Source organism: Mesoplodon densirostris, chromosome 10 (assembly GCF_025265405.1).
Source record: "Mesoplodon densirostris isolate mMesDen1 chromosome 10, mMesDen1 primary haplotype, whole genome shotgun sequence".
Taxonomy (NCBI): Eukaryota; Metazoa; Chordata; class Mammalia; order Artiodactyla; family Ziphiidae; genus Mesoplodon; species Mesoplodon densirostris.
In genome coordinates, this window is record NC_082670.1 from 23,684,730 (window position 1) to 23,707,476 (window position 22,747).

Here is a 22,747-nt window from a genome sequence, read left to right on the forward strand (position 1 = left end):
AGGAGTCTGCCCCTCAACCCCCTGCCCTCGTTGTCAGCCTCCGAAATAAAGCAAACTTTCCTTTCCACCAATATTGCCCCTCTAGTATTGGCTTTAGAGAGGCAAGCAGCCCAGCCGGACCCCACTTTTGGCAACAAAGTGACACACCCAGAGGTGCCATGACAGTTCCAAGGCCGACCATAAAAGGCCATAAAGTGGCCCAATTCCTGGAAATCCCTGCCCCTTCTCCAAATAGTTGGAATATTCCTCCCACTCATTAGCCAATGAAATTACCCAGCCCATAAAAACTAAGCACCCCATATTTCCGGGCCATATGCACCTTCTGAGACAGACCGCATTCTGTCTATGGAATGTGTACCTCTGCTTTCACTTTACTATGGCTCTGTTCTTGAATTCTTTCCTGCCCGAAGCCAAGGACCCTCACTTGGCGGCGCTTCCCAGGAACTTGCCCCAGACCTGGGACATGACCATCCTCTCGTGCCCCATTTTCCTGCAGATGCTTTACAAAAAATATTAATAAATCTACTTACCTATCACTTTGCCTCTCGCTGAATTCCTTCTGTGCCAAGACATAAAGAACCTGAGCTTCATTAAGTCCTGAGACGAGCTGTGTTAAAAAAAAAAAAAAAAAACTCTGCTTACAATGATAATTTTCAAACCTACACAAAAGTAATGAGAAAAGCATAGTGAGTCTTGTATCTGTCGCAAAGCTTCAACAACTGACAAAATTTGGTCATACTCATTTAATCTACCCAGACCACATTTTCCCCCCTGGGGGTCTTTTAAAACAAATTTCAAACACTGTACCATTTCATTTATAAATTCTTCAACATTATACCCAACTCGTATTGAGTCCCTGCAAGCTGACAGCATAATGCTAAAGCACAATTCATTATAAGAGATTCTTTTTTTAAAAAATAAATTTATTTATTTTCGGCTGCATGCGGGCTTTCTCTAGTTGCGGCGAGCGGGGGCTACTCTTGGTTGTAGTGCTGGGGCTTCTCATTGCGGGGGCTTCTCTTGTTACCAACCACGGGCTCTAGGCTCGCGGGCTTCAGTAGTTGTGGCTCACGGGCTCTAGAGCGCAGGCTCAGTAGTTGTGGTACAGGGGCTTAGTAGCTCCACGGCATGTGGGATCTTCCCAGACCAGGGATCAAACCCGTGTACCCTGCGCCACCAGGGAAGTTCCTATAAGAGATTCTATAAAGGTTTAAAGCAATGCAATCCAAATTCACAGGGCAGTGAATGTAATTACACAATCTACAGAACTGGAGGAACTACATACTCTTCGAGGAATCCTACATGGACTTTGTTTCACTTAACTGAGTTTCTGATAAGAATTGGGAGGGAGGGAGTGATGTTCAAGGTTATGTATTCTGGCAAAAACTTAAGAGTGCAAATTATTCTTGTTGGTTAAGAGAGATCCATTAAGCAGAAAGTAGACTTGGTATCCTTGTAGAGAAATTATATAGCCTAACCAGAAGTCATAACACCTAGTCACTGCACAGGCAAGTGGCTTGAGCTCTTGGCAGGATTCTCTGAGATGAACTTTCATCAGAATGGTGTCTCTTAAAAGTGGACAGCCAGAGTGAAAGAAGCCACATCCCATCTACTCCCAAAGTACCTTCTTATGATTTCATTTATATCAAAGTCTAGAAAATGCTTATTAATCTATAGCGATAGAAAGTAGAACAGTGGTTGTTTGGGAATGGGGGTGGGGAGGGGGAGGAGAAAGGGAATTACATAGAACAAGAGAAAACTTTGTGGGATTGTGATGATGGTTTCACGGGTGTATACATTTGACAAAACTTATTGAAGTCCACCCTTTAAATCTGTGCAGTTTATTTTTTGTCAATTATACCTTCATAAATATATTTTTAAAAAAGAATAGCCAAGGGATTTCCCTGGTGGTCCAGTGGTTAAGACTCTGCGCTCCCAGTGCTGGGGGCCCAGGTTCTACCCCTGGTCAGGGAACTAGATCCCATACGCTGCAACGGAGATCCCGCCCGCCACAACGAAGATCCCGCAAGCGGCAACTAAGATCCGGCGCAGCCAAAAAAAAAAAAAAGAATAGGGACTTCACTGGTGGTCCAGTGGTTAAGAATCTGACTGCCACTGCAGGGGATACGGCTTTGAGCCCTGGTCCAGGAAGATCCCACATGCCGCAAAGCAACTAAGCCTGTGCGCCACAACTACTGAGCCTGTGCTCTAGAGCCTGCAAGCCACAACTACTGGAGCCCGCGTGCCTAGAGCCTGTGCTCCGCAACAAGAGAAGCCACCACAATGAGAAGCCCATGCACTGCAACGAAGAGTAGCCCCCGCTTGCCACAACTAGAGAAAGCCCGCGCAGCAACGAAGACCCAATGCAGCCAAAAATAAATAATAAATAAATAAATAAATAAATAAATAAATAAATATTTAAAAAAAAAAGAATAGCCAAAGGGCAGAGTAGTGGAAAGTAGATGCCGTTTCAGAGACGCTCCAGGTCCGGATCACAAGTGTAACTCACAATAAGAAGAGACAGGAGTCTGAGAGCTGACATGTATGAGCCCACAAATTAAGGAAATTATGCACTCTTTGGGTTCATAAACTGCTCTTTGGTTATAGAGTCCTAAGCAGCCAGTTGGTTGAGTCAAGGGTGGAGATGTGAGCCCTGCTGGCTCAAAAGACTACCCTGGAGATATAGTCTTTGCCTCCAAGACTTTCCCATGTGTTCTTCAAGCAGTCTGATAAAGCTTCCAGCTTCTTAAAGCAACAGGACACTTTTTGTGTACCTGGACCTTGTCATGCTCAGATGAAGCTGAGAACACGGTGTGTTTGTTTCTGGTTTGGTATCTAAATATGGAAGCTAAAAAAAACCCCAAAATGGGCATGGGAATTATCTGGTACCCAAATCACACCAAGAATTGCATTGGGTGTCTAGTGGAATTTAGCCATCAGGCAGGAGAAGATGCCAGCCAGTCACTCTGATCTAGAATTTTGCCTGTCAGCTCGGGACTCCAACCTGGACAACTGAAATTTCAGGAAGGATTGATCAATTTTTGTATGACAAATTGGTCCAAGTGGTGGCTCAATGCACGTGGGTAGAGGGAAGGCTGCTGTTGCTGGTTTCTACCTACTTACCCAACAGGCTGCTTCAGAGGAAGCACACCCCATGGACAAGGCCAGGTGTTTCCATTACTAGAGTCTTGCCCCTTCGTGCTTTGGAGTCCCATCTCAAGTCCTTCATTTCTCCCACTGGGAAACATTGGGGTTGCCCAGGGTTGGCATGGGTTGCCCAATCCTACCTGCCTTGAGCTTCTTCCTCATGCCTGAGGGGCTTGAGGCTGCCCTGAGAAAATCCTCCACCTTTGGAGGATGGTTGAAGTACCAGTCTAGACTTGAGCCAGTCCTCAGGGGCTGACTAGAAGGGGTATCTTACCCTAGACAATGGAAGTTGGAAGGGTGGGCCCCAGATAAGGCCTGGGAGAGAGCTGAGCACCAAGCCAGGGAGCCCGAGTTCCCAGGCAAGTCTAGGAGAGTAGAAGGAGCTCGGTCAGGACCAGCCAGGAAGAGGTGCAAGTTGGGAACAAAATGGAAGATGGGAGATGGTTGCTCTGAACAGTCTGTGGCTTGTGCCACTATATCTACAGGCCATCGGAGCATCGTTCGTGAGGGGAGAAAGCTGGTTTGGAGCTACAGAGGCAGGGTGAGCCCCACTCACACTCCTGCTGCTGGGCTGTGGCTCCCTTAGAGTCACCAGGGGAAGACTCTGAAGAGTTCTGGGCACTTGGGGTGGGGGGCTGTTTCATAAAACCCGTATCATTGGGTCACAATTTCCCATGCCCCTAGTATTTGGTGATGGCCATGATGCTTGATCCTAAAAAGATCCTGGTGGCTCCTACTAGTGGCCGCCTGGTATTTCCATATCTCTCAGCAGATCATTATTTTCTCTGTCACTGGGAGTTGTTCATGGCATTGTTTCACTTTGCCAGGAAAAGCCTGACCACAACAGTAATTAGACAGTGGGTCCAGTGCTCCCCTAGTGCGGCTGATGCCCCATTAGTCATGGCAGACATTTTTTTTCTTCCTTGACATAGATTTTTACTTATTTTTCTTTTTATTGGGGTATAGTTGCTTTACAATATTGTGTTAGTTTATACTGTACAGCTAAGTGAATCAGCTATACATATACATATATCCCATCTTTTTGGATTTCCTTCTCATTTAGGTCACCACAGAGCACTGAATAGAGTTCCCTGTGCTATACAGTAGTGGCAGATTTTAAAGCTGCTGCGTGGATGCTGCTCTGAGGGTCGTCAGCCTTACTGAGCACTACACCCCTGGCCCAAGTTCCTGATCATTCTTGCAAATGTTCTAGGCTTCCTCTTTTTGTTCTCTCTTCCTCAGTGTCACTAATCATGGGAGATGGGTGGGCTGCTCCTGACTTGAGGGGCTGAGCCAGAACTGCCATCTTTTCATGTGACCCCCTGAGGGAGATCTCTAACACTTACACACGGATATTCTCCTTTGCATTCTAACATTTGCTATGAAACTTACTGGCATGGTTCTGGAGCTCTCCACAATTCTAAACCCTGTGTAGGTGCCACCCCAAGCATCCTGCCCCAGAGCCCAGTCTGCATGGATGCCAGGGATATTGCTGGTGCAGGACCTATAAGCTTTGTACCAGCCTCCTTCTCTTTCTCCTTTCATGACTCTGTTACTCCTCCAGTGTATTAGCGGAAAGTTCCAGCCAGCATATTAAATGGTTAATTCTCTAGACCTGGCACAAGACTACGAGAAATCATCTTTGGTCCAAAGGCTTTGGATTTTTGGTGACTCGTTATAACCATTACATTGGTACAACTATACACTGAGTAAGAAAAATCATGGGGCATAATGGTGGAGACCACCAGCTACACACCAAACTCCTCTCTTCTTGGGGTACACATACTACGTTTCCCAGACACCCTTCCAAACAGGTTTGGTCACATGACCAAGGTATCTCCAGTGGAACGTGAGCAGAAGTGTACATACCAAACTCCAGGCCTGGTCTATTAAAAACCTCCCATGTGGGCTTCCCTGGTGGCGCAGTGGTTGAGAGTCCGCCTGCCGATACAGGGGACACGGGTTCGCGCCCCGGTCCGGGAAGATCCCACATGCCGCGGAGCGGCTGGGCCCGTGAGCCATGGCCGCTGAGCCTGCGCGTCCGGAGCCTGTGCTCCGCAACGGGGGAGGCCACAACAGTGAGAGGCCCGCGTACAGAAAAAAAAAAAAAAAAAAAAGCCCTCCCACGTTCCTCCTCCTTTCTCTTCCCCCTTCTTCTGGCTGATTGGCAGCTTGACACCAAAGGTGACCTTGGAAGCCATAAATTGAAATTGGCAGAGCCACTATCATTCCAAGTTCCTGATAGACCATGAGGAGGAGAGCTGCTCTTGTAATGCAAACCTTCTCAGCAGTGTTATATAAGAAATAAACTTGTATTGTGTGAAGCCCTGAAACTGTGTGTGTGTGTGTGTGTGTGTGTGTGTGTGTTTTAATTACCACAGCCTAGCCTACTCTAACTAATAGAAGGTGAGATCAGGAAGCAATTTTATTTTCATTTCTCTTTGTCCCTTTAAACCCATTTTGTGGGACCCATTCTCCTTCTGCTCCTGGATGGACATTTAAAACAGGTTCCATGACCTTTCTGGTCATTGTATGTAATCAAAGGTCACCTGGTCTAATTTCCCCAAAAGTTTAGTAATTAAATGGTCTGGTTTCGTGTAATGGTAAAACTTCAAACTTTATTTAAACTCAAGGCTTCTTCCCTTTCTTTGTGCCATATACAGACCAGCTGCCTTCACTGGGAATTGAAGTGTGCAGTGATTTCTCATTTCCCGTTTCTTACTTTGTGGCAGAAACTGCTATTGTCCCCCAATATTCATTCACCTCTTCTTCCTTACTAATAAAACTCCCAAATTTTTAGTGGATTTGTAGCCACCTTGAATAAATACTACATTTCCCAGCATCCCTTGAAGCTATGTGTGACCATGTGACTAACTTCTGGGCAAAAGGGTCTGAGTGAAGTGAGTGAGGAACTTTTTGATAATGCTCTGGATGGCCAGGATGGTGCTCCACTTCCCCTTTCCCTCTTCCTGCTGGCTGGAATAAGGACCCAGTGGATGTGGTGATGGGTCATTTCAACCTCTCAGGTGAGAGCAGCATTCCAGGGAAGGGCAAAACAGCAAGACAGAAGGACCCAGGGTCCCCAACATGGTGGAATTACCATATCCAGCCCAGGAGTCCTTATGCTGGAACTATTCCATGAGAAATACTTTAACTTTTGTCTCTTTTTAACATACGAGTTTTTTCCCCCAGCAGCCGCTCCTGTATACTTACTATACAGGTCATCCTTTATGCACGCTTCTGTCTTTCCTCCATCATCTTGCTAACTCACCTTGGACCTTGGACCCCAACAGGGTTGGAGTGGTGAGAGGGAGAGGCCGAAAGGTGCCAGGAGAGGATTTATTTGGCTAGAAATCCTGTGAGATGGCGTAAGTCATCCCTGGGTTTTTAGGAATAGGTGATCCTTCCTTTCATTAGGCACTTTTGTGGATACTTTTGGAGACAACTCCTTCCCTTTGCTAAGATTTCTCACTCCCTGATTGTTCAATGTGGTCAAATGCCCTGCTTAGGCTAGTCAACTATATTTCTTTCTCCAGCCTCTACAAGTCTGGCAGGACTCTATTAGGCTCACCAATCCCTCCAGGTGACACTTTTGGACAGGATCTAACATCACCCTGCGTCAGGCACCACATCTGGTCCACAGGAAACGTCATAAATACAGTGCTGGTATCTGGGAAGGCTGGCAGCCTCTCAGCCCAGCAGCCCCTCTTGTCCCACCATCAGGGCAGCTAGCCAATTTGGTTTTTGATTTTCAGAATGAGCCAGCCACCAGCTCTCCCAGTCCTCCACACTGCAGGGAACACACAGTAAACTCTCTGAAGGATATTATGAAGCCCCTTTCCCTGGGCTTGAAGGGAAAGAAATGCCTGCCTCAGATTTCCTCAAGAGGCTGAATAGCTACCCCGTTCCTACTCCCATCTATGGTCCCACCTTTATGGGGACATTCCCAGGCTTGGCACTGTAAAGGTGCTCTGGCCCCTTCCCTCATGATTCTCCTCTTATTGAGGAAGAGATTCAAACTCTTTAGAAGCTCATTTCTCTTGAATAAGAGCTCATTTGTCTTGTGTGTTTGCTTTCCAAATACCAACCTTACCCACTTACCTCATATCTTCCAGGGCATCACGGAGGAATTAACATGCCCAGAAGCTCTAGTGAAACAGCATTCTATTCTCCTTCTGTTCGAACTTCCAATCTACCTTACCCAAGGCCACCTGCAGTGACTCCACCAGAGCCACTGTCACTGCCACTATCCCCAACAGAACAAGGGGCTCTCACCCCAGCGGTAGTAATTAGTCTGTGGTGCAAGTAGTATATCAAGGTTGAGTTCAAAAATGTAACCTGAGTTTCCCTGGGTCTCACTAGCCTGCAAGTACATGCAAATGGGGTCATCTTAAGGTAATAACCCAAATTTTAGCATCTCTTCCCAACCCCTGCAAAGTCCCCTTCTCTGCCGAAGTATTTCTGGGGATCTGAGGGAAGTCTCACATGTGCTCATAAATTTAGCCATCCAGGGATATTGTAACTGTCTCCATCTCCACCTGAGCATCACACGCACTGAACTGGAACCCTCGAGACACCAAATCTGCAGGGTGTGGGGGGAGTCTGTGCCCAGTGGTCAGATGCCTTTCCTCTCTTTTGTGATCCACTTCATTAGTGGGGCATCCAAGCAATGCCTGTAGGCCCCAGGGTCTTGCAGAGCTTGTAGGACCACAGCTTCTGAAATGACATTCAGCCTTCTTCCTGACTGGGATGGAGGCAGGACTGGACTAGGGATGGTGGCAAACAATATCCACTTACTCTTTTAGTCAACAGATATTTCCTGAATTCCTCTTCCATGTTAGTCACATGGTGAACAAGATAAATGTGGTCTCTGCAACCGAGGAGTTTACAGACTGACGCAAGATCAAAAACCAACACACACACACACACACACACACACACACACACACACACACTCACAGAGCAAAAAAAAGGCACTTAAAATTTAATGTTCAAGACTTTGTTATTATTGGGTCAAGTTCATTGTACTTGGCTGCTGCTTCTGCCTGGGTGAGTTCTGTGCATGAAGCCTGTCAACCTTCAGGCAAATAGACGCTGACAGGCAGACAGCCGGCCTTACCTAGGGCAGCACCACCCCTCCTCACCATGCTGCTACAGGGATCCACTGGGGCCCAGGGCTGGAGGTTAACCCTTACTGTGCTGCAAGTGTCTGATTTTTTTTTTTTTTTTTTACACTCAGCGACAACCAAAGGAAAACAGTTATGGTACCTCCCCCAGAGCTTTCTTCCTCCCCCATCCCACACCATGGTTTCCAAACTTTCCATTCCCTGCAGCAAAGCTGGTTAAGAGACTGGACAGGCCACTGTGATAACTTCAAAAATATAAGAGGAGGCCAGGGATCTGTTAATCCTGGGGTAAGAGGGGTCAGGCCAGTGCAGACCAGACATGGGGAGGTGAAAAACTTTGAGAAGGTAAAGGGAAGGGCTATTTGTGGAGAGAGAGGGGTTGGGTTGAAGAAGGAGGTATTGAAGGAATGGAGGGCAGTCTTGGAAGCCCATCTTCTGCTGGTCTAGGGAAGCAGAGATGACAGGGAGAAAACCTGGAAATGAACCTGGAAACTAAAATTCCAAAATACACAAAAACTAACACTGAAGAAGGCAGCCAGCAACAGCAACACCAACACTCCAGAGACAGATTCATGCCGGATGAAGTGAAAAGAACAGAACAACCAGAAAGAGACTTCAGTATCCTCCAAGAGATGACTGAACATATAATGTTCATTAAAAGAAAATAGCAATTAGGAAATAAAAACCAGCAGAAAGGTGCCATCGCTAAACAATTGAAGAATAATATAATTCAATAAATAGTTTGGGAGAAATGATTATTTGGGAAAATACATACATGTAAAACACCTAATGTAACAAAAATCCAAATATTTTCTATTATCTGAAAAGAAGAGGATGTTTTAAGCTGGCTAAAAGAATAAAATGGTCCAATAAAAGAAAGGAGTAGACTGATGAATTTAACCACAATTTTGTTTTCATTTTTATAGTTAATGGAAAATAATTAAAAGCAAACAAATAAATTAAGAAAATATCGGCCATTTTGTACGTAAGGACACAGGCTCTGAATCCAGACTCCTTGGGTAGGACCTTGCTTCTCTCCATGTTTCTGTTTCTTCTATAAAATAATAATTGCACCTGCCTCATGGTGGGTCAGGATTAAGCGAGTTACTAAGCTACTACATGTAAAGCTCTTAGAACAGTAGTTGGCACATAGAAAGCAGTCAATAGCTATTTCTATTTTATTTTGTACCATGTAAGAAATTCAGACACAAATAATTCACAACAGAGAAACCATAAATAACAATTTAGTGAAAAGTTCAACTTCACTAATAATGAAAGAAAATTAAAACAATTCAAATTTTACCTTTCTAGTTGGTAAAGACTTTAAGATGACAATAGAGTATTCCTTCTCTAACCATGGGGGTTATGTTCCAAAAAATCTCCTTGGATGAAAACATTGTGATTAAGGAATTTAGGACTTTATGCAAAGTTAGGGGTAGGAGAGGTCAAAACCTTTAGTAAACCTATGTCCTAAAAAGGTTTTATGCCACCTCACCATTAGGATAGCTACTATCAAAACAGAAAATAACAAGTGTTGGCAAAGATATGAAGCAGTTAGAACCCTTGGGCACTTTTGGCGGGAATGTAAAATAGTGGAGCCGCTATGGGAAACAGTGTAGTGGTTCCTTAAGAAATTAAAAACAGAATTACTATATGATCTAGCAATTCCACTTTTGGGGATATACCCAAAATAATTGAAAGCAGAGTCTCAGAGAGATATTTATACACCCATGTTCATAGCAGCATTATTCACAATAGCCAAAAGATGAAAGCAACCCAAGAGTCCATCAGTGAATGAATGAATAATCAGAATGTGGTCTATACATAAAATGAAATATTATTCAACCTAAAAGGAAAGGAAATTCTAATGCATGCTACAACATGGATGAACCTTGAGTATATTATGTTCAGTGAAATAAGCTGCCACAAAAAGGTAAGATACCACTTATAAGAAGTAGTCAAGGGCTTCCCAGGTGGTGCAGTGGTTAAGAATCCACCTGCCAGTGCAGGGGACACATGTTCGAGCCTTGGTCTGAGAAGATCCTACATGCTGCAGAGCAGCTAGGCCCGTGCACCACAACTACTGAGCCCGTGCACCTAGAGCCCGAGCTCCGCAACAAGAGAAGCCACCACAATGGGAAGCCTGTGCACTGCAACGAAGAGTAGCCCCTGCTCGCCATAACTAGAGAAAGCCCACGCACAGCAACAAAGACCCAACAGAGCCAAAAAGAAAGGAAGAAAGAAAGAAAGAAAGTCAAGGGACTTCCCTGGTGGTCCAGTGGTTAAGACTCTGTGCTTCCACTGCAGGGGGCACGGGTTTGATCCCTGGTCAGGGAACTAAGATCTTACACGTTGCATGGCACAGCCAAAAAAATAAATAAAAGTAAAAAAATAAAATTAGAAAAGAAAAATAGTCAAATTTGTAGAGACAGAAAGTAGGATGGTGGTTACCAGGGGCTAGGGGAAGTGGGAATGGGAAGTTGTTGTTTCATGGGTACAGAGCTTGTCATGCAAGATGAAAAGAGTTCTAGAGATGGATGGTGGTGATGGTTGCACAACAACGTGAATGTACTTAACACTAATGAACTGTACGCTTAAAAATGGTAAATTTCATACTATGTGCATTTTACCACATTTTTTTTTAATTTTAAGATTTGTGTTTTATGTTAAAAAATATTCTTTATTTTTATTTTTTATTTTTTGCGGTATGCGGGCCTCTCACTGTTGTGGCCTCCCCCGTTGCGGAGCACAGGCTCCGGACGCGCAGGCTCAGCGGCCATGGCTCACGGGCCCAGCTGCTCCGCGGCATATGGGATCCTCCCAGACCGGGGCACGAACCCGTATCCCCTGCATCGGCAGGCGGACTCTCAACCACTTGCGCCACCAGGGAGGCCCTCTTTATTTTTACTAAAATAAACTTATAAAGAGATGATCAATTTTACAAAACTTAGATTGGTAACTGCTGACTGAACAATGATTGTCCATTAACCCTTCTTTACTGGAGAGCAGCCTCCAAAGGCATCCCTGTCCTGCAGTTTCAATGAAATGTTTGCAAATTAGTTCTAGTTTATTACCGCTAATGGGCCTATGAAGAAGGATTTTGTTTGCACATAGTTCTCCATCCAACACTCAGCACCTCTCCAATTATCAGTAGGAATATGTAATGTACTGCAATTATGTAAAGCAGTTACGAAACAGAGAAAAAGTGTGGTCTAGACAGGATGTGCTATTATGGTCACGGCAGGAAGAGAAACTTGTGCACTGCCCTGGAATAGCTCATGGTCCCAGCCCTGGGATTCTGATTCACTGGAGGGGGTGTGGCCCAGGCCCAGGTGTGTGGAAAGGGCCTGGCTGGCTCTAATGTGCACCTGTGGAAGGGGTGGGACCAGGGAAGGGAGACTTGGCTTCTACTTGGGCTCCTCCCCCAACTTTCAGCTCAGCTGTAGATGAGGGTTTCCATTTCCTGTTGTTTTTTTTTTTTTTTTTTTTTTTACGGTACACGGGCCTCTCACTGTTGTGGCCTCTCCAGTTGCGGAACACAGGCTCCAGACGTGCAGGCTCAGCGGCCATGGCTCACGGGCCCAGCCGCTCCGCGGCATGTGGGATCTTCCCGGACCGGGGCACGAATCCGTGTCCCCTGCATCGGCAGGCAGACTCTCAACCGCTGCGCCACCAGGTAAGCCCTCCCGGGTTTTAATGTCTTCCTTTTGCTATAAAGTGAAAGAGTCGGACTGAAGTGGGGTCTTCATTCCATGGCAAGGCAACACGGTATGTGAGGAAAGAACACAGTCATCTTCTTCACTCTCCCCTTACATCAGTCCTTCCTGCCTTGAAATCTGTGTCCTGTCTGTCCCTACCTGCCCCTTGGTGGCTGTCTTCATTCAAACGTTCAACACTGCTCACTGAAACAGTTTCAACAGCCTCCCAACTAATTTTCCAGACACCAATCTTGATCCTCCCCAACCCACCCTGACCCTGCCTCTGGTAGCATCCTTCACTGTGGATGAAATTTCTCGTTTCATCACAAGGGTGTGTTTGCTCTGCCTTATACACCATTTTATCAGGTCATCAAGATCTTAGCAATCACCAGGGAGCAATTTACATTTTGGCACCATGGTTCCCATTATGCTGCTTTCTCCTCCTTTCTTCAGCAAACTCTCCGTGTTTTCCTTTGTATAAGAAATGAGCCAATGGGAGTTCTCTGGTGGTCTAGTGGTTAGGATTCAGTGCTTTCACTGCTATGGCCTGGGTTCAATCCCTGGTCGGGGAACTGAGATCCCCAAGTAGTGTGGCGAGGCTAAAATAAAAAAAGAAATGAGCCAGGATGTTATCCTGCAGGTGTGCCATTTTGACTTATTCCTAACAATCAGCAGAGTTCTAAAGGAATTCTGCTTTTGCTGGGAGTTGTGTCTCTGTCCACACATCTGGGCATTGGGTGTTCCCTGGGGCCTCAGTCAAAGTGCCTCTCTTGGGATTTCCACCTTGTCCTTGTGGGGCTAAAAAACAAACTTAGAAAGCTCCTTGAAGGCTGGAACTTCGTCTCATTTACCGTTTATTCCCAACCCCTACATAGTACCTGGGATATTTATTGAATGAATGACTCCTCCATCTAAGATAAATATTAGAAAAAGTCCTTTAAAATTCCCCAGGGTCCAGCAATCCCACTACTGGTCATATACCCTGAGAAAACCATAATTCAAAAAGAGACATGTACCAAAATGTTCATAGCAGCCCTATTTACAATAGCCCGGAGATGGAAACAACCTAAGTGTCCATCATCGGATGAATGGGTAAAGAAGATGTGGCACATATATACAATGGAATATTACTCAGCCATAAAAAGAAATGAAATTGAGCTATTTGTAATGAGGTGGATGGACCTAGAGTCTGTCATACAGAGTGAAGTAAGTCAAAAAGAGAAAGACAAATACTGTATGCTGACACATATATATGGAATTTAAGAAAAAAAAATGTCATGAAGAACATAGGGGTAAGACAGGAATAAAGACACAGACCTACTAGAGAATGGACTTGAGGATATGGGGAGGGGGAAGGGTAAGCTGTGACAAAGTGAAAGAGCGGCATGGACATATATACACTACCAAACGTAAGGTAGATAGCTAGTGGGAAGCAGCCGCATAGCACAGGGAGATCAGCTCGGTGCTTTGTGACCGCCTGGAGGGGTGAGATAGGGAGGGTGGGAGGGAGACGCAAAAGGGAGGGGATATGGGAACATATGTATATGTAAAACTGATTAAATTTGTTACAAAGCAAAAAAATTAAAAAAAAAAGAATACATGTTTACACTGCAAAAAAATAAAAATAAATAAATAAATAAAATTCCCCAGGGTCAAAAATGTTAGAAGCACAAAACAAGCACTGAATGTTCTTACTTTTCTCAGTTCCCTCTTGTCATAACCGCTGTCATGTCTCCTCCTCCCACCTCCTCAGCTTCAAAAACCCACAGCAGACTCTTGGGCACCCCTTACCCCGGACTCCATACCCCACAAGTGCCAAATCCCATCCAGATGCAACCAAAAGGGACAGCCTAATACTCAGGGATCAACTCTACTTGTCCTCAGACTCCCACAGAACACTTAGCAATTCTCATCACAGAATGGGATGCATAATTTAGTCCAATAATGTTAATATTAACACGAATTCCTCATCGATCTCTTCATCCACTCAGAAATTCAATGGCGCAATAGCGAGGAGTTTGGAGCAAAGGTAAGTACATGTTAGATGTGGGTAAAGACAACCCACCTCCAGTTCTTACTCCCAGGGAGCTTTCTATACACAAGCAGGGAAGAAAAATCCAGAACGAAATAGGGTCAGGAGGTCCATCTTAGGTATTTTAAGATTGAGAAAGGGATTTAAAAAAAAAAGAAAGGGATTTGCCTATATCTTGATGATGTGAAAACCATATCAAAATATCATCTGTCACTTAGAACAGAGATAGCCCCAAGTCCTGGGCGGCAGGTGCCTGGCAGGGGGTAACTAGTGCACACCCAGAGAGTTGGTACTGTTTATATTTGGCCTTGAAAACCTTCAGAACCAACCTTCCTCGGGGTTTTCTGTGAAGGTAAAAAGTCTCCTCAACTCCCAAATGGCACCTAAAAGAGATGTGTCCTTGCCCCACTTGCTCCAGGTGAGGAAAGGATCTCGTGAAGAACACCCCAGTGAACAAACAGCAAGACCCGGCCCCTTGCCTGCCTCTCACCCTGTCCTGGGCCTTCCCCACTGCACACCCCCCTCCAGCTGTGCAGCCCAGAGACACCCAGCTGAGGCTCCTGCTTGGTTTGAAGGTCATCCAGAGTTGAATACCAGCCCAGAATTTCAGCTTCCTATCCAGGAAAACCAGCTACATATATATTTTTTTTAAATTTTAAACTATTAGAATTTCAGATTTCCATTTTCATTTGCTTACTTTCTAATTGTTCTGTTGTTTGGAAGACAGAAATTTTCAGTCCCTGCCTCTGTTAAGTCTCTATTTTTTCTTCTTCTTTTTTTAAATGGAGATATAATTTATGTATAGTGAAATGCTCAAACCTTCTTTGTTTAATTTATTTATTTTATTTATTTTTGGCTGCGTTGGGTCTTCATTGCTGCACATGGGCTTTCTCTAGTTGCGGTGAGTGGGGGCTATTCTTCGTTGCGGTGCGCGGGCTTCTCACTGCGGTGGCTTCTCTTATTGTGGAGCATGGGCTCTAGGCGTGCGGGCTTCAGTAGTTGTGGCTCGCAGGCTCTAGACCTCAGGCTCAGTAGTTGCGGTGCACGGGCTCAGTTGCTCTGCAGCATGTGGGATCTTCCCGGAGCAGGGCTCGAACCCATGTCCCCTGCATTGGCAGGCGGATTCTTAACCACTGTGCCACCAGGGAAGCCCAAGTCTCTATTTTTAAAAAAATATTTATTTATTTATTTATCCATTTGGTTACGCTGGGTCTTAGTTGCAGCAGGTGGGCTCCTCAGTTGTGGCTCACTGGCTCCTCACTTGCGGTAGGCAGGCGCCTTAGTTGCAGCTCGCCAGCTCCTTAGTTGTGGCATGCGAACTCTTAGTTGCCGCATGCATGTGGGAATCTAGTTCCCTGACCAGGGACTGAACCCCGGGCCCCCTGCATTGGGAGTGTGGAGTCTTAACCACTGCGCCACCAGGGAAGTCCCTGTTAAGTGTCTATTGATGTGAACACACACACTATGGAAACATTAAGAGAAGATGCTACTTAATGGGATCAGGTGATTCTTTTCTTTTCTTTTCTTTTCTTTTTTGCGGTACGCGGGCCTCTCACTGTTGTGGCCTCTCCCGTTGCGGAGCACAGGCTCTGGACGCGCAGGGTCAGCGGCCATGGCTCACGGGCCCAGCCGCTCCGTGGCATGTGGGATCTTCCCAGACTGGGGCACGAACCCGTGTCCGCTGCATCGGCAGGCGGACTCTCAACCACTGCGCCACCAGGGAAGCCCTCTTTTCTTTTTTAAATTAATTTATTAATTTATTTATCTTTGGCTGTGTTGGGTCTTCGTTGCTGTGCACGGGCTTTCTCTAGTTGCGGCGAGCGGGGGCTACTCTTCGTTGCAGTGCATGGGGTTCTCATTGTGGTGGCTTCTCTTTGTTGTGGAGGATGGCTTCTAGGCACACGGGCTTCAGTAGTTGTGGCTCATGGGCTCTAGAGCCCAGGCTCAGTAGTTGTGGCGCACGGGCTTAGTTGCTCCGTGGCACGTGGGATCTTCCTGGACCAGGGCTCGAACCCGTGTTCTTAACCACTGTGCCACCACGGAAGTCCCTCATGTGATTCTTTTATCAAGTGAGAGATTCTTTCACAGTTTGAAAAATTTCACTCTGTTTGTATGTAGAATGTTTTGGAACTCATGTTATGGACGTCAGTTCAATAAATTAAAAGGCTGATTCCATGATGGGGAGGATAGATCTCTGCAGAAAAGTTTCTTCCTCCACCTCCCACCTCCAACCCCTACTCCTCAGACCAGCATTTTCATGAAGCACAAGCCTCACTCCAGGTGGGAGCCCTGCTGAGGCTGGAGGAAAGTCTCCAGAAGGTGACTAATACACTGCATTTGGCCCCTGGTTGTGGGCAGTGGCAAGTGGACAGGCGAAGTTTGAAGGCTATTTTCCAGAGACATGATGTGAACTTCAAGCCTCAGCTGACGGTCACGTGGTCGTGTGGTGGTGGCAGACTATTTATTTCATGAATGGAAGGACTCAGGCAGTGCAGAGGATGACATGGGCCACGTTGTCTGTATCACTATTGCCCTCGGGTCAGGGGGCAGGTCATTATGAAGCCCTTGTCAGTGGGTTCCCTGGAGTCTAGGTGAGAGACACATGAGATGTCCCACACCCATGGATATGTCATAGATGGGAGTATAGTTCACAGCATGATGCTTAAAATTATCGAAAATATCACTTTTGGCATCCTAAATGGGACACAGTGGTCTGTTTCAGGAGCATAGTGGCAGAATTTAGCACTTGTGTGAGCCTCCTTTGATTAAAACATTATCAGCCCCTTCCCACACCGACCTCTGATCGCCCCCCCACCACACACACACAGGGTGGTTCTGGGTCCTGGGCAGGCATTAAGAGTCTGCTGTTTGTACTCAGCTTAGCTCCACCCATGGCTGAAGAGCTGTGAAGTTCACAGTGGAAGATCTCCAAGAGGGGCGGTCTTTGCTGCCCCTCTGATCCAGCGGGCATGGTAAGTTATCCAACCATCTGCCAGTTCTGGTTTCCTAGTATGTATATGATTTAGAATTAGAAGCACATAAAAAATAGCCTTATTACTGGGACCTCTGCCTCTAATTCCACTTTGCCTTCATATAATTCTTTATAGCATTATGCAAATCTAATCACGCCCAGACTCAGTTTTTAAAAACACTTTCCAGAACCTACTGGATAAGACCCAAACCCCTCGGCGGGCAAGTCCCTTCAAGAAAGCCTGTCCAATCTCATGAAAACATTTTGTAGAGGACACTTTTGGCATTCACAAAACGGCCATCCCTACCTTCCTTGCTGGCAAAGCTTTTACAAATTTTATTTATTTATTGTTTCAGTGCTGCCCTCCCATATATTCAGAGAAGACGGTCCCTTCACGGCCGAAAGAGATATATTACTGTGATTGCTCTAAATCAGCCACACCATTTCCATTCCTTTTCCCATGATGGATTTAGGAGTGGGGCTCTGGGCCTAGTGAGACATGGTGGGGGGGAGTTAGGGGGGAGTCAGCGGGGGTACTTCTGGGAAAAGCTTTCTACCTCTGTACATTGCTGTTGAGGATGTGGGATGTGGTGTCTGCAGCTGAGGTCGCCAACCAAAGTCTATGAGACTGAGTCCTGACATACTGAGGATGGGAAAGCAGAAAGTTGGAAAGAAGCTGGTCCTTGATGACATCATAAAGCCACCAAATTAACCGAGAACCTTTCTTTACCAGGAAACTTCTTCACCCAGAACTTTTTTTTTTCCTTCTGTTTTTTAAAAAATTTATTTGTTTAAGCCTTTTCTGGTACTTGCAGCCACAAGCATTCTCACTGATAAACCTGCCCAATATCATCTTTTACAATTCACCTTTCCTTCTACTTAAAGCCTGCAGTGGTCTCTCTCACACCTTCACATTCTACACACTCTCATCTCAATTTTCCGTTCTGTCATGTAAATTCTTCTTGGAGTTTTCCCCAGGTGCTGCCCTATGACCGCTTCACTTTGTAACCCCTCCTTCCCTCCCTCAGTCTCAGCAGCCCCGAGGTCCCCAGCTCTAACTTCCTTGCGCTGGATCTTTGGGGGAGGGTGGGGGTTTGGACTTTAACAGAGATTCCGACACTACAGGTTTCCTTTGGAGACTCCTGAAAGCCCAGGTCGAGTTTAGCCCTGCACTGAGGGCTAGAACTTGAGTAATGTATGGACCCTTTTGGAAGACATACAATTCTCATGGACTTGACTTAAATTATTTTTATAACAAATGTGTGCAAACACAGCTAACGATGAACTCTTCCTGCTTCAGTACTTAAGCAGTCATAAACCCAAAACAAAGTTGCAATAAATACAAACAAAAGTGGAAAGACAATTTAAACTAAAAGTAATTTGATGTGATGAACAGTGTCGTTTTTCTGAAATGAAGTTGGTGCTGGCAACGTGAACACATAATACCTAATTGGCTCTTTTGAAGTTGACACAATATTCCACTGTGCGCCCAGTATGATTCAGTTCTCCCCCTACTTGTATCTGTTCAAATAACGAAGAAATCTTTGTCAGTACGTGTCCCCCGGACTTCACTTGGTACGAACGCAACCCAGACAATTAAAGAAGTGCTAACTTGACCACAAGTAGGTAAACACACAACACAAATGCAGGCACTCACATGCAGGGCCCTAGATCAGTTACATAGGATCCAGAACATGCTTAAAATACTTTCCAAAAAATTACCAATGAAACAAAAACATGGAATTTAATAACTTTCACAGAGCATTCATGGAACCTCAGTTTGAGAAACACTGTCCTAGCACTGACCTTGACTTCTGGTGTGACCTTGGGCAAACTGTTAGCCATCGTTCAATCTCTGTACATTGTGCACAAACAAGAATAATTTGGACCACTAGTATTCTTGGGAGATGAAGGAAGTTAGAGGAGTTAAGGACAATGTCCCAGGATCTTCAAGGACGATAAAGGAAGGGGTGAGGATTTATGACAGATCCCTAGAGTTGGACAAATAACGATAGCTCAGACACTCCAGCCCAGCTTTGACTTTGGAGTCAAAAGGACTTGTGTTTGAACTCCAGATCTGCCAATTGCTGTGTATGTGTCTGTGGGCAAGTTACTTGATTTCTCTGACCCTCAGTTTCTGCCCCCATAAAAGTGGAAGTGTCTCAAAATGCCACCTCACAGAGCTGCAGTGAGGGCCAAATGCGATGACTTGGGCAAGTGCTGAGGGCAGAGCCTGGCACCTAGCAAGGCTCAGTAATCAGCAGCCTTTATCAGGAAGAGGCCAAGGGTTGCTGAGAATGCTCCAGGCTTTGGCAAAGAATGATAGAAAAGAGAAAGTGAAGATTCTAAGATTCTGTCCATAAATAACAGTATTTCTGCTATGTGACTGTCAGCATATTTCACACTAATGAGCCCCGCAGCTACCCTAAGCTTCCGCTCAGCCTTTCTCTTTTCTCCCGCCCTGGCTGCCTCTCCAGAGCTCTGCCCGCCCTGGTTCCACGTCCAGGCTTGAAGCTCCTTCCCTCCAGGTTTTCACTTTCTCCAGTAATTACCGTAGTGTTGGTCACCTGTGCAGCGAGCGCCCCCCAGTGGTCTTTCTGTTCATTACAGGGACCGTGGGGCCTACAAAAGACTGAACATAGGTGCGGTTTCCAAGGGGGCAGGACTCAAGAGGCTCAGGCCTTTGCCTAGTCCAGCCACTCAGGAAGCCGTTCTGGATCTCCCTCCTAGCCCCCGCCCCCTTTTGGAAGAGACAGGCGGAGGAATCTAGAAGTCCTGGGTGGAAAGCAGCAACTTGCCACAGATCTAAGGCAAGTTACAACCTCTCCGGGCCTGATTCCCTCTTTTTTCTTTTTTTTTTGCGGTACGCGGGCCTCTCACTGTTGTGGTCTCTCCCGTTGCGGAGCACAGGCTCCGGACGCGCAGGCTCAGCGGCCATGGCTCACGGGCCTAGCCGCTCCGCGGCATGTGGGATCTTACCGGACTGGGGCACGAACCCGTGTCCCCTGAATCGGCAGGCGGACTCTCAACCACTGAGCCACCAGGGAAGCCCCTGATTCCCTTTTTAAGAAGAGCCCTGGACTTCCCTGGTGGTCCAGTGGGTAGGACTCCAAGCTCCCAATGCAGGGGGCTCAGGTTCGATCCCTGGCCAGGGAACTAGATTCCACATGCATGCCGTAACTAAGACCTGGCACAGCCTAAATAAATAAATAATAAATAAATAAAATATTAAAAAAGAAAAAAAACAGAAGGAAAAAAAAAAAAAAGAAGAAGAGCCCTGCCCCATCTACCTCAGAGGCCCCAAGGAAACAACCAAATGATAGGTGAAAACACCGGGAGAGAACCGAGCATGTGCTTTTCTGTAGGATCTCACCATTTCCTCACGGCTTTGCTGGCTGGAGGGCGGGGGCGGGGGACAACCCCGGGCGGATGTGGACGAGATAAAGGGGGAATGAACTCCTCCCTCCTCCTCAGCCATTGCTCTGCACTGTGTATCCAACGTGCTGCTGCCAGAAACCACTTTTAAAATAACACCCATCTAGTCATGCGTTTCCCAGCTCAAAGGCCCAAGGCCCTTCCTCCTCACCTTCAGAATAAATGAAACTACTAATGAGATTACCCCACCTCACTCTGCCTCTCTGGGGTTAATGCGTACAGGCTCTGTCTTCCAGCCACAGCTGCGTTTTCACATAACCATGTTTACGTCTCCCTGCTATTAGCCAGGAATGGCCTTGCTTCGTTTCTGCAAATCTTTGTCTGACTTAAAACCCAGTTCCAGCTCCAACTCTTCCATGATGTTGTCCTTGATCTTGCCTCGCCCCCACTCAGGAGGACCTGGCCTGCCCCTCCTCTGGGTTCCCATAGCCTCTTCCAGCTCTGACTATAGCATGGGTCAGGCTGTCTTCTCTTGATTATATACATATACAAACACATACACATATGTGTATTTATACATATACATATATACATACATAGTTATACACACATATGCATACCTTGCTCCCCCTCTAGACTGTAAATGCCCAGAGTGGGTTGTGTTCCTCTATGTATCCTTCATAGCTCTTACTGTCAGAACCCTGCCCTGCACAAACCCTTCATAACTGTGGAATGAATTGGGACATGGAACTCAGGGACCCAAGTGACACATGAGAAAGCCACAGATGGAGATCATGTTAGTGGGGTTTGGATGGTTGTTTCCATCAATGGGGCCTGTTTGCCATCTCACATTATCATCCCAACAGACCCCCAGGGGTCTATTAGCGCCATCTTTCTGACGAGGGGACTGGCAGGCCGTAGGGCTCAGCAAGAGGAGCTAGATGGTGAGTGGCAGTTTTGATCCTTGCTTCTCAGCGGCAAAGCCTTGCTTTCTCTGGTACTTTGCCTCCTCTCATGTGAGGCCTCGTTACTGCTCCCTCCTGGCCCTACTTTCTCCAAGCTTAATCAGTCCCCTTTGGCTTTGGGAAGCATATTTTCCAAATCAAGAATTGGAGTACATTGTCTGACAATGACATTTGTACTTCAGAGGTGACAGGTCAGAATATGTTTGAATTGGGATTGTTCTGGAAAACTGAGGGTGCCTTTTGGCCTTGGGTACTTCCTATGCTTTGGTACAACTTGGGGGGGGGGCACTCACCAACTAGGAAACTGGTATCCTGGTTCTCCCCGGAGTGCAAAACCCTGACGGAAGAAATGAATTGTTAGGGACGCAGAAGGAGACCTCCTAAGGACCACTGTTAATCTCTTCTCCCACCTCCTGTCTCTTTGTCCCTCTTGCCTGGATTCTCCCCCTCAGCAAGACGTAATGCCTGCTGCCTAAGCTCTCAGCCACAGCCAGCCGCTGCTGCTTTCTCCCGCGCTGCTTCCCTTCATCTCCCTTTGTCTGGGGTCTTTGTCTGCGGTCTCCCTGCGGTTCACAGTCCTCCGCTTCCCCTCCCTTTCTCCCTGGCCTGGCTGCTCCCTCCCTCTCTGTGGGGGCCGGGAGGCTCGGCTAGGGGAGCGGGCTGGGTTGCCATGGTCACGTCGAAGCCCGCCGCAGCTGGCCAGGGCAGCTGCTCCCGGGGCTCCGGATGGGCGGACAAAGCCAGGCGGCCTTGGCAGCCCCAGAGCCGGAACCCTAAAGGCCTGAGACTGGGGGGACTGAGACCCAGGATAACCCTGAGCTGGAGGTGAGAGGGAGAAAGCGAGAGCCAAACAGGGAGGGCAGGAGTGGGGACTGGGGTTGGGCCCTCCCCTCTTGGGGAGGGACCAGGCGGTCCAGGCTGGAGGTGTGGTGGCAGGAGGGGAGTGTGCCTGAGCCAGAGGGGTGGGGAGGAGGGAAAGGATGGGGAATAGAGTTGGGGGCCGTGGTGTGGCAGATGGGCTGAGGACTAGGATGTATCCAAGTAACCAAGAGGTCTGGGGCCTCTGTGTCCTGCCTTCAGAAGCAGTTTTGCTTCAGTCTTTGGAGTTGGGGCCGCTGTCTCCCCTGGTCTGTCCCTCAGTTGTCCCTTTCCTTCTCAGCCCCTTACTCTTCTCTTCTCCCCAGTCCCTTCGTTTCAACCCCCGTGCCTCCGTCTTCCTCTTCTCCCATCTCTGGGTTTCATTCCAACCGATTCTTCTCCCCTTTGTCCTTGTTTGGCATCCCCTTGAGGCCCCTCTCTTTCCTGCCCTCCTCTCTGAGTGTCCCCCCCCCTTTCCCCATCATCTCCACTCCAGTTCACTTGCTCACCCAGCCCTTTTCCCCAAACTCCACTCTTCCCACCTTTTGCCATGTGCCCTCTCATCCCTTTCCTCT

At 46.8% G+C, this 22,747-nt stretch overlaps 1 long non-coding RNA gene across 1 annotated transcript in view; it reads right to left on the minus strand.

The window, feature by feature from the left end:
* Positions 1-531: 531 nt before the first annotated feature.
* The window catches only part of LOC132496717 (uncharacterized), a 43,869-nt gene continuing 21,653 nt past the window's right edge, over positions 532-22,747 (minus strand). Inside the window, exons 4-5 of the long non-coding RNA XR_009533520.1 lie at positions 21,608-21,651; positions 532-607 (exon numbers count right to left, since the gene is read on the minus strand). This is a non-coding gene — a long non-coding RNA (uncharacterized LOC132496717). The remainder of the gene's footprint in view (positions 608-21,607; positions 21,652-22,747) is intronic.